The sequence below is a fragment of the Tamandua tetradactyla genome, chromosome 1 (genome assembly GCF_023851605.1).
Source record: "Tamandua tetradactyla isolate mTamTet1 chromosome 1, mTamTet1.pri, whole genome shotgun sequence".
NCBI lineage: Eukaryota > Metazoa > Chordata > Mammalia > Pilosa > Myrmecophagidae > Tamandua > Tamandua tetradactyla.
Window position 1 is genome coordinate 203,267,291 of NC_135327.1, and position 12,634 is coordinate 203,279,924.

General features: G+C 34.0%; 1 protein-coding gene across 2 annotated transcripts in view; it reads left to right on the forward strand.

Moving 5' to 3' along the window:
• UBE3C (ubiquitin protein ligase E3C) overlaps window positions 1–12,634 on the forward strand; it is a 183,811-nt gene that overhangs the window by 125,617 nt on the left and 45,560 nt on the right. The window lies entirely within an intron of this gene.

Genomic DNA, 12,634 nt, shown 5'->3' on the forward strand with positions numbered 1-12,634 from the left:
AGATTTTTTTTTAAACATCATATTCAGCAAATATTCAGTTGGTCATTCTGTGATTAGCATAAGCCTTCCAATCAGTGTTATGACTTTTATCTTACTTTGATGTCAGCAAATTGTCAGAAGCAAACTTTCTCTGATTCCCTGAGTTATGTACAGTGGACGATTCTTTATGAGCTTGCTCTTCTTGAACTTTAATGTTTTTAGGAGGTAAAAAATCCATTTATAAATTATTGCTCTATTTGAATTTTGCCCCTTCTGAAAATTGTACCTGCTTTTATAGCATTCTAAGAATTACGATTTACATTTTTTCATTAAAAAATATTCAAAAAGGTTTGGTAATGGATGGTAGTGACAGTAGACAACATTGTAAACATAATTAACAGTACTGAATTATATATTTGAATGTGATTGAAAGGTGAAGTTTTAGGTTGTGTATATGTTATAGAATAAAAATTTTTTTTTAATCCGTGGTATGGCAAAACACAAACAGTGAACCCTAAGGTAAACCATGGACTATAGTTAACAATACAGTTATAAAACTGTGCTATCATCAGTTGTAACGAATATACCACACTAAAGTCAGGTGTCAACAATAGGTTGCTATATGGAAACCCTGTAATTTATGTATGACTTTTCTGTAAACCAACAACTTCTCTAATAAAAATAAAATTATTAAATTATAAAAACAAATTTCACAGTACCAGAGATTTTTCCTCTTGTAAATGAAGATCAGAGTCTTATGTTTTTCCAGTAAGTTTATTTTAGTTTTTCACAATTAAACATGGAAAAAAAATGGGTTAGACTGTGCAGTAAAAATGACAGGTGTATTCTAGAAATCAGTTGGTTCTAGTACCTAAATAGTATTCTTATTGTAGGTTTAGTCACCCCAGGATAATATCACAAAAATTATTTGTTCCCTGGGTAAAATAGATCTTGCTTACTATTGAGATATCCCCTCCCATTTATTTTTTTAAGAACTCCCATACAATTGTTAAACATCTAGATTTGGTGAAGGCCTTTTTCCTTTTTCTAAGCAGGAATGAAAACTGGAAACAGATTCTTGCTGGTCCAATTTAAAGTCTGCTGCTTATCTTTGCATGGTCTTTCTGAACTAAGGATATTAGCTATCTAAAATAAAACATAGCCTGTTTAAATTCTTTTAAGCAAGTAATTTTTCATTTAGATTTAGTAAATTTAACTTTATTAAAAGCAAACTAAGTGAAGATGTACATTGTTACTCTTGTTTCTAAAATTAAGATGGACTTTGGGAGGTGGTGCAACAGAAGGATGGAGATGTCATTCACTAAGATGGGGAAGATTCAGGCAGGAGCAGATTTGGGGAAGGATGATGAGATGTTTGGTTTTTCCATAAATGTGAAATGTCTGTTAAACATTCAAGTGGAGACTTTAGGCAGGGAATTGAATATCGTGAGCCTTGAGTACAGGGGCAAGTTTTGGCCTGAACCATCAGCATTGAAATCATATTTAGTATCATGAGATTGGCTGATATCACCCAGGGAGTAAGTGTAGTTAGAGAAAAGAAAAGGTTCAAGAACTGAGTCCTTGAACACACCAAAATGTTTATAGTTTAAGAACTTTGGAAAAGAGGTTCAGGAGAAGTGGCTAGAAAGGAAAAGGGGGAGGGAACAGTAAAGTGTGCAACTTGGGAGCAAAAGATAATGTTTCAAGGAAGAGAAAATGATAAACAGTGTCAGATGCTGCTAATAGGTCTAATAAGGTAAGGACTATGAAATGACCATTTCATTTAGCACTGTTGTCAGGCAATTTCCATGTAGTGGTGGAGGCAAAAGCCTCACCACATAAGTTGAAAAGTATGGAAGCAGGCTCTTACTAACTGTACAAACTTTCAATCTTAAGCCTTATATCTGTAGGTATATCCAACAGAAATGTGTGCACATAGACACCAAAGTACATGTAAAACAATGTTTGTAGCAACACTGTATCATCCTAAACTATAACTACCCAAATGTCCATCATAAATACAATGGCTAAGTAAATGTAGGATATTCACATAACGAAATATTATGCAGCTATTGAGTGAACAAAGTACAACTACACAAAACAATGTGGGTGAATGGTATAAACCTAGTGTTGAGTGAATGAAGACAGACACACAAGTAATCAGTTTTATATAAAGTTCAAACAGGCAAAACTAATTTTTGTTGTTGGAAGTGAGGATAATGCTTACCCTTGGTGGGTTAGAGACTGGAAGGGGGATATTGCGGGACTTCTGGAATGCTAGTAATTTTTTTTTCTAGATGCTGTTACATGAGTATGTTCACTTTGTGAGAATTAATTGAGCTTTATACATTGATTTGCTGCAGTATACTTCAGTACAATTAAAAAAAGAGAATGGGAGGAGAAGATTGGGGAAACCATTCTAGACAGTTCTTTTGAGGAGCATTCCTGTAGAGAAAATTTGAGTGATAGCTTAAGTAATGTGAGATTAATATAGTTTTTTTGTTTTTACTTTAAAGATGGGAGAAGTAACAACTTGTTTTTATGCTGCCAAAAATAGGTCAGTGAAATTGATGCAGGAGAGAGAGGGAGCAATTGCTGGAACAATAACCTTGAGAAGGCAAGAAATAGTGGGGTCTAGTGTACAATTAGAGGGGTTTGCATAGGCAGTTTATCCAAGAAGCAAGAGACAGGAGAGTATGAGGGCACAGTTGTGAAACATGAGCAATTGTGGTTATGGGAGTACATAAAAAAGATATTTTTTCTATTTTTTCAGTGAAATAGGAATCAAAGTCTTCATTTTGGGGTACAGATGGGGAAGGAAGGATTAACGGTATGAGGAGAGATGAGTATGGGAGTACTCATCTTTAAGTATGGGATGCTTAAAATGGAGGTTATGGGGGTTATTGATAATGACAAATTTGAAGATAGGACCATATTCACTCCTAGCTGTAGTAGAGTAGAAGAAAAGAAAATAGGAGGAGACGACATAAAAGAACTGAGAGGCCGGGGTATTGGATCATCTGTAGATATGGATAAGACTAAAAATTGCAACAAGATTGTGTTAGAGACTATGACAATTATCAGGAGTTAAAACCTTCAGGCATGGAGTGATTATACTGTGCAGGTGTATTGGGTTCTATAGTTTAAAGACATGAGATTCAAAACCAGGGAATTTTAGGGAGGAGAGAAGAGAAATTTTGTCTAGAAGTGGCAGTGGGGAATACTTCTATTCCTAACAGTACAAGAGTCTGAAAGAAAACAGTCACTAATTGAGAAAACTGCTTTAGAACACAAAAAGAGTTCTATATAGAGAACTTTTTGGAATATAGCCCATTCCAAAAAGAAACTTGAGTACAGATTGACATATTAAGTTATGTTGTATAGTAAAATAATACTGTATCTTAGATGTGACACCGAAAGTATAAGCAACAAAAGAAAAAATAAATTGGACTTAATCAAAATTTATAACTTGTGCTTCAAAAGACACTATCAAGAAACAGAAGACAGCCCACTGAATGGGAGAAAATACTTGCAAATCATAGTTCTGGCAAGGGACCTGTATATAGGATATACAAACACTTACAATACAATAATACAAACACAATTCAGTTTTAAAATGGGCAAAGAATTTGAGCAGACATTTCTCTATAGAAGATACACAAATAGCTAATAAACATATGCAAAGCTCAACATTATTACTCATCAGGGAAATGCAAGTCAAAACCACAAAGTGATACCCTTTGACTCTAACTGGGATAGATATAATAAAGAAGACTATACCAAGTGTAGATGAAGATGTGGAGAGATTGGAACTCTCCTATACTGTCGGTGGGAATGTAAAATGGTGCAGCCATTTTGAAAAAGAGTCTGGTAGTTCCTCAAAAAATTAAGCATAGAACTACCATTTAACCCAGCAAACATGTCCATGTAAAATCTGTAGACAAGTATGCATAGTAGCATTATTCATAATAGCCAAAAGGTGGAAACAACCCAGATATCCATCAACAGATGAATGGATAAACAAAATCCATACAGTGTAATATTACACAGCCATAAAAAGGAATGAAGTTCTGATTTGTGGTACAACATGGATGACCCTTTAAAACATTATGCTAAGTAAAAGAAACCAGTTCCAAAAGATGACATGTTGTGCGAGTCCATTTATATGAAATGTCCACAATAGACAAATCTATAAAGGCAGAAGGAGATTAGTGGTTGCCTGGGGCTGGGGTTAGATAGTAGTGTTGGTAGAGGGTAAAGAGATTGGGAAGTAATGGTTAAATGGTAAGCATTTTCTATTTGAGATAATGAAAATGTGCAAAAATTTATTCTGATAATGCATCACTAAATCATATAAATATGAACTATATCTATATATAGATACAGTGGTTGCAAAATAAAAAGAATAGGGCAGACCACGGTGGCTCAGCAGGCAGAGTTCTCACCTGCCATGCCGGAGACCTGGGTTTGCTTTCTGGTGCCTGCCCAATAAAAAGAATACTGTAATTGGTATTTGTGATATAGCCAATAAGTTTAAATCAAGAGAATAGAGAAGTTACTGTTAATTTGGAGTTCATAGATATGATAGATAGTTTTAAAGCTGGAAGGAGCTATAGATTTTATCATCAAATTTTGTTAGGGAAAAGCATTCAGTATCTGGTGTTACCTGAGCCATTTATCCCCCAGGACATCAGTATCCTAAATTTCAAGTGAGGTAGTTTGACAGATTTCTAAAGTCTCCTGCAAAATCTGATATTTTATTATCCTGCATGAAAAAAAGTAGATTTTTAGACCTGAGAAATGTTTCCTTTTAATTACTGAAAATAGTTCTTATTTGTATGGGGTACCTTAAAACCGTGGACTCAGTATTTTTTTAAACTCCTTGTTCTTGTTTGTTAACTGCCGGAATGTGATATACCAGAACTGGAATAGCTTTTAAAAAGGGGAATGTATTAGGTTAAACGTTTACAGTTCTAAGTCTATGAAAATGTCCATATTAAAACATGGCTATAGAAATGTCCAATCTAAGGCATCCACAGAAAGATACCTTGGTTCAAGAAGGCCGATGATGTTCAGGGTTTCTCTCTCAACTTGAAAGGCACATGGCAAACATGGTGACATCTACTAACTTTCTTTCCAGGCTTCTTGTTTCATGAAGCTCCTCCAGGGGCATTTTTCTGCTTCATCTCCAAAGGTCTCTGGCTTTGTGGGCTCTCAGGGCTTCCATGGCTTTTAAGCTTTTTCCAAAATGGTTCCCTCTTAAAGGGCTCCAGTAAGCTGCCCTACCTTGAATGAGTAGAGACAGATTTCCGTGGAAATCATGGCTCTGCTGTTCTCTCCAAAATCTCGTGGTTCTGCTGCTCTCTCCAAAATGTTTTCTTTTTTAAAGGATTCCACTAAACTAATCAAGATCCACCTGGAATGGATGGAATCGCATTTCCCTCTAATCCAAGGTTAATACCCACAACTGGGTGTGCCACATCTCTGTGGAGATAACCTAATCATTTCCAACCTACAGTGCTGAATAGGGATTTAAAGATCCACAAAATGGATCAGGATTTAAACATGGTTTTTCTAGGGTACATAATCCTTTCAAATGAGCACTCCTAATGCCTTTCAGAAGCAGTGTTGTAGCAATGATTCTAAAAGTATACAGTACTTAGATATTTGCTTCTTGTGAGGAGAAAGGAACATTGATCTTTGGTGTAGTTTCTTTTTTTCTAGATTTAGTTACTTTGGTGAACTCTTGTAGTCATGAAGATGGAAGTTTTTATATGTTCTAGAAACTTTTTGGTGGAGAGTGTGACAGGGACTGAAGTACAAAAAGCATACTTTCTAGTTTGTGAAGAAAAAGGTTTTAAAATTTATCTTGAATTATACATAATTTTATTTAACCTAAAAAGTTTGGAAAAAATAGAATTTTTTTTTGCAAACTAATTCACAGGTGCAGAATTCCAGTGTTCAAGTAGACCCTAACACATAGTTAATAAACGTTTGCTTTAATGAGTGAACACCATATGTTGTGCTTAGATAGTTAATTACACTTCTAAGTTCACTGTAGAACTACCTAAGTATGGTTTCTTTTGGAGTCTGAAGCCTGGGAACCTAGAAGAAGAAAAAAGAGTTAAGACTGAACTCTAAGGGTGCATTGGTCACACAGTGGTAGAATTCTCTCCTATCCCCCTCCTGCTCCCCTCTCCTGGGGAGACCCGGGTTCGATTTCCTGCCTGTACACACAAAAAAATATTTTTTTTTCAACAAATGGTGCTACAATAATGGGATATTCAAATGGAAAAGAGTGAACTGTGACCGCCACCGCACAGCATACCAAAAAGAAAAAAATCAACTCTAGTTTGTCAAAGTTATTTTAATATTGTAAATTGATTTCTGGATCACATATTCAATGAGCAGATAGTGTGCATATAATTATTGAGAGGTGAGCTTTGTACCACCCACCCCTACTCCCAATATTGCTTACAAGTTTCTGAAGTAAAAGAACAATTAAAAAAATTTTTTTAATTATTTTAAAAAAATAAAAGCTGTCAAATCATAACTGAAAATTATCAGTTACAATGAACAAGTAAAAATCTTTCCTCACGTAAATCTATACTTCAAATGCTGGCAGATCAGTTATTTCTAACAGTCCCTCAAATCAACAGCTTGTGGTTCTAGTTAAGAAAAGGAAAGAAGAGGGAAGGTCAGTGCAGGTTTACATTGCCTTTCGGGACGGCCATGGTCCAAAGAAGAAAGTGTGGAAAGTACAGGTCAAGTCAGGGTAGCTCCACTTACTAGTTATTTTGGCAGCTTCTATAAAGAGGAAGTGAGTCCTGGAAAAGATGTTTTGTGAAAAGTAGCATCAATTTACTACTGTGCTATTTCAGGATTTCCAAGGCCAGTTACTGAATTATTTCTCTTCACAATAAAGAACCACTAGACTCTATGCTAAATTATATTTCAGTAAACATTTGCTAAATCTACCAATGAACAAAGTTCAGTTTAATTCAACTATTATTTAAAGAATATTAAAGAAATATTCTAATAGCGAACCAAACATTGTGCTAAGCAGTTGTTTCAAGGAAGATGTGAAAGTGAAGAAGTTTATCACTCAACGTGCTCAAGAAGCTTATCTTGTACATGTGTGGGGAACCTGTGTGTGAGATATAGTATGTACATGAGCTAATGTATATGAAAGATAGGAAACACTAAATTAAATTTTTAATTTAGTGTCAAGGTAACTATAGACAAAATGGTTAAAGAAGTTGAAAATATAGAAAGATCTCTGGGTTAAGATTGTGAAGAAAAGGTTTTAAAATTATTCTTGAAATATATGTACTTTTATTTAACCTAAAAAGTCTGGAAAAAATTCTGTTTTTCCAAACTAATTCACTGGTGCAGAATTCCAGCTTGTAAATTAGTCCCTGGCACATAGTTGTCAGTTAATAAATATTTGTTGAGTGTGTACTATATGTTGTGCTTAGATGCATACATTAAAGATTAGATATGTTTCCTGCCCTGAAGAAGCTTATAGTTATAAAAGTTGCACATAGTCCCACTCTGGAGACCATGTTTTTCAGACCCTACTTACTGTTTATGAAGCACAACTATTAAATAGCATATTACTATTAGTATATATCCTTATTTTACATTTCTTTTACTTTTTAAACTTTGGTTAGCATGCTCTGAAATAATTAAAATTGTTATCTTGCTCAGAGTGGCTTTAAAGCAAGACATCATCTCATATAGTTTTTAGATTAAGTTATAAATGTTCACTTTAGAACTACCTGAAGATTGATAGAGATGCATTTGAAAAGCATTAATTTTTTTTATTGATTCTTAATGTAGTAAATTACTAAAGTTATTTGGCAGCAAACAGAAATGGTCTGTGATGTGGTTCACATTTATTCTCCTGATAGTGCCACAATTTGCATTAATTGCATTGCAACTGCACTCAGTTATATTAAAAGGCTTCTACTATAATTAATCCTCTTTATTTCAAATCATTTTGGCACAATTTCCAGCTGTAAACACTCATAAAAGACAGAGAGTTGAAAAATACATTACAGGTTTTTTCAGTATACCTATTTTTTTCATGACAAGTAGTTATTGATATGCTTCTAGGAACATGTGTGGTATAACTAGATGAGCATTAAGACCAATATGAAAAATGCTAAGTGGACTATTTTACATATAAAATAGATAGTTTTTGAAGTTGTATAATTAACCTGTATTTAGAAAATACCTTGATTTATGCTTACATTTGTATCTCAGTTGCATACATTATGGAGATTTAATTTATAATCCATTTAGCTGATGCAACCATACTTTTTAGTGCTATCATTTATTAGTGCTTGTATATTAAATGCTTTAAAGGTTTAAACCTGCCTTATGTAAAAAATTATACCTTTGCATTTACATTTTATGAGTCACAGTGGGATTTCTGTTTAAAATTCAGGTAGCTCTGATATATTTAACGAATTTTACTGGTTTATTGTTACTAATGCAGAAATGGCAAACAATGACCTTATATATTGAACATCAAATGATTTATACTTCCAGTTTACTTTTAAAGTCCACTGTACAAATGAGAGCTTTTTTCAACACCTTGAATCAGTCATGTAGTTTTATGCAGTGTTCTCCTTGGCTTTGAATTCATTATTCATTTAGAAGTAATAGTATTTATAAATGCTCCAGGTTAATAGTATTAACCATTCTTAACTTTAAGCAAACAGGGTTTTTTTAAAAAAAACTCTGTCTTTAAAGTCATTTGCAGATGATTAAAAGCTAGTCACTATTTTATTACTCGTTCTCTCATTAAGAACTCCTCTTTTGCCATCTTTTCAAAACTAATTGGTTAATCACTAGTCTCCAGATCAGAAATAAAAGTATAAGGACATACCATTTTGGTTTACCAGTCAACGAATATTTGTGGTCTTAGCTGCTCTTAGCTGAAGTGTATAGTTAACAAATGGTGAGGCTGAGCTCTTTAAACAGATTAACTTTGGAAAAAAAGTGTTATTCAAAATATCTGCCAGAAGTTTTCTAGGATTTTTAAAATTCTTTGTTAGATCATATCACATTTTCCATAAATGTGTATCTCTCACTATAGAGTACATTTATAATATATTTTAATCTGCAATAGTTTGTCTGATTAATACGATCATTAAAGAACATTACTATTTAAAAATTACATACCCATTCCCTCTTAAAAAGGTGGTGTATGAAATTTTCTGTCTTTGTCTTTCCGTTATTTCAGGCATATATTATTCTTATCATTTACACTTTCCTACCCTAAGTATTTTTGGATTTCTAATGGAATTCCTTATCGATTTCAGTTTATTAAAACTTTCCCTCATTAAAAAAAATAGGAATTTTACTGTTTCTGATCAGCACATAATTTTGAGAAGTTGGTGGAAATCCCACTTTCACAAAGGTAAATCTTGAAATTTTAAAAAAAGCCAGCGACTCTCTAGATATTTACCTATAGAAAACTATTTAATAGCTGTTTTCTGGTTTCCTCCAGTTACGTTGATCGGTGAGTCTTAAAAATTTAGATTTCAAGGGAGTGTGCTGAACACTCTAATTGTTAGTTTAGGAGGAAAAAGGGCCGATACTCATTTGATTATGTAAGTATTGATTTGTCTGTTTAAGAATGTTATTTTACTCTACAAATGAAATCATTGCCCTCCCTCCTACGTGGGACATGACATCCAGGGGTGAAAGTCACCCTGGCAATGTGGGAGATGACTCCCAGGAATGAATCCAGACCTGGCACCTTGGGATCAACAATTACATCCTGACCAAATGGGGAAAAAGAAGTGTAATTAATAAAGTATCAGTAGCAGAGTGTGATTGTGAAAACCTTGTGTCTGATGCTCCTTTTATCTACCTTATCAAAAGATGAATAAAACATAGAGAATAAAAATAAATAATGAAACAAATGTTAAGTTGAGATTGAAATGTTAGTGATCAATGAAAGGGAGGGGTAAGCGGTATGGTATGTATGAATTTTTTTCTGTTGTCTTTTTATTTCTTTTTCTGAATTGATGGAAATGTTCTAAGAAATGATGATGATGAATATGCAACTATGTGATGATATTGTGAGTTACTGATTATATATGTAGAACGGAATGATCGTAAGTTAAGAATGTTTGCGTTTGTTTGTTATATATTTTTAAAAGATTAAAAATTAAGTATCAGTGGCAGAGAGAGTCCAAATACAGTCGAGAGGCTACTCTTACACAAGCTTCAGGTAGACCTTACTACCTATCATAACCTGCCAACCCCCAACCAGGACCATTCCATCCAATCCTAAAGAACACCTAGGGCAATTTATAAGATTCCACAAGGGTTCCAGGCACTAGAGTAACTTCCCAGAAACCTACAACCTCCAGATGGGTCTCTTGTCCAGATAAGTCCTGAAACTTAGTCCAGTCTCTCCAGAACATCCCAGATAGTTCCATCTCCCTACCCCATATTAGTGACAGACCCTTCCAATATAAAAAATTTAGAATTGCCATAGCCCAAACAGCCCTAATGAGAGATATGGAAAAATCAAAGGTGATGGTGGAATTATACATAGAAGATAGTCCTTAACAAAAGACTATGAATGCAGAATCGTTAAAATGATAACTCTTTTAGTCTCCAGTATTTTAGAGCAGCTAGAAGTAAAAACCTAAAATTGTTCAATTGTAACCTGTGTCAAAGTCTGTAATATGTTCTACAACTAATTGTGGTGCTGTGCTTGGGAATTTATAGCTTTTTTGAATATATGTTATTGCTCACAAAAAAGAAGGAAAAAAAGTCAATTGTGATGATAAAGTATTTAAGCCCTCTCATCTACTATATTCTGGAACAACTAGAAGGAAAAACATGAGAGGATTGTTTGCCCATGACAAACTCTGGGATCTATCCTGTAACCACTTTTTGGGGAGTGCTTTGAAAATTATTGCTTTTTTTATTTCTTTGCTTTGTGTATATATTATACCATACAACAAAAAAGTTTAAAAAGAATGTTATTTTATAGACCCCCCCATATATAAAATAGAATCATTAAATACTGTAACTATTTTGGAAGCTGTGACTGGGAAAAGAATTCACTCCCAACATCAGTGATGGCACGTAGACCAAAAATTTCATATTTACTGAAGAGATTGAAGAGGCATAGTCCCAGTTCTTTGGAAACTACTCAAATTAGTTAATTCATGTAAATCTGATTTATAAAACTTTCATATTTCACATTTTAGCATATATAAATGTGATTGGGCAAATGGCCTCTTGATTGGAAGAATGGTTCTGGCTTTACAGTCATACGTGAATGATTATTATATAGATTAAATCAGGTTTCTTTATATTTTGCTGTTCCATGAAGAGCATAATATCGCTCTTATTTTAAAATAGTGGATTAAAAAGAATTTGGATAAATTGAAACATACCTTCTAAAATATAGTTTAATATAGTACTTTGTAAGGTAGAATTTGGTCCTGTCCCTGTGCTTTCTTTGTCTCTCCTCTTATCATTGTCACACAGTCTTAGGCAAAGAGTACAGTGCTGTTTCCCCCTGCAACATTGGTTCATAATCACCTATGTTTAGGGTGGGCATTATATTTTAAAACCATGGGTCAAGTTGTCTGTTTACTAAGAAGAGGTCATTACACCACTTCTCCTTTTATCTGGGAAGATAGGTGAGAGTACAATAATGTGAGCATTTTGTAAGGTCATTGTAAATATAAAAAATGGCATTTGTAGGGGAAATCCCAATTTCCTATGACTTCCATGTAGAAATCAGATAAATATAAAAGATACATACTGTATAATCTCGTTTATAAAGTTCTAGAACTGGCAAAACATATCTATGTTGATAGCAGTCAGAATAAGGGTTAACAGGGCAGCATGAGGCACATGGACTGAAGAGGTACAAGGGAACTTTCAATTGATGACTGCAAATGAGCATGTAAATGTTTTATTTCCTAATCTTGGTGGTCATTAAACAGGTCATAATCAAATGTAAAAAAAAACAAAGCTCTACATGGAAGAGTCATACATTTTACTATATGTAAATTATACTATAATATCAATAAATGCAAAAATCATTACTCATTGCAATCCTTATAGATCATGGTAGCCGATAATGTACAGTGAAAGAATCATTGGGAATCTGGATTGATACCAGTTTGGCCACCTACTAATTCATTATTTGGACAAGTTTCAGAGTTCTAAATCCCATTTCTTCATTTTAGAACAGGGGTCAGCATACTATAGACAAATCTAACCTGCTGCTTGTTTTTTGTGTAGCTGTTGAACTAAGAATGATTTTTATACTTAATGGTTGGGGGGGGGATTGGGGGGGAACCAAGGGAAAGTATTATTTCATGACTTGTAAAATTATGTGAAATCCAATTTTGTGTCCACAAAGTTTCATTGGAATGCAGCCGCACTCATTCATTCTTATATTGTCTCTTTTGTGCTACAGAGACAGAGTGGAGTAGGCTGTGGCAGAGAACACATGACCTGCAAAGCTAAAGTATTTACTATCTGGCCCGTTACAGAAAAAGTTTGCCAACCTCTGTTGTAGCACAAAGGATATGTCTCTCAAAACTCCCTTTTGACATTCGTAGTCTAGTATTTCTGCTCTAAAAATCTTGATGACAGTCTGTTC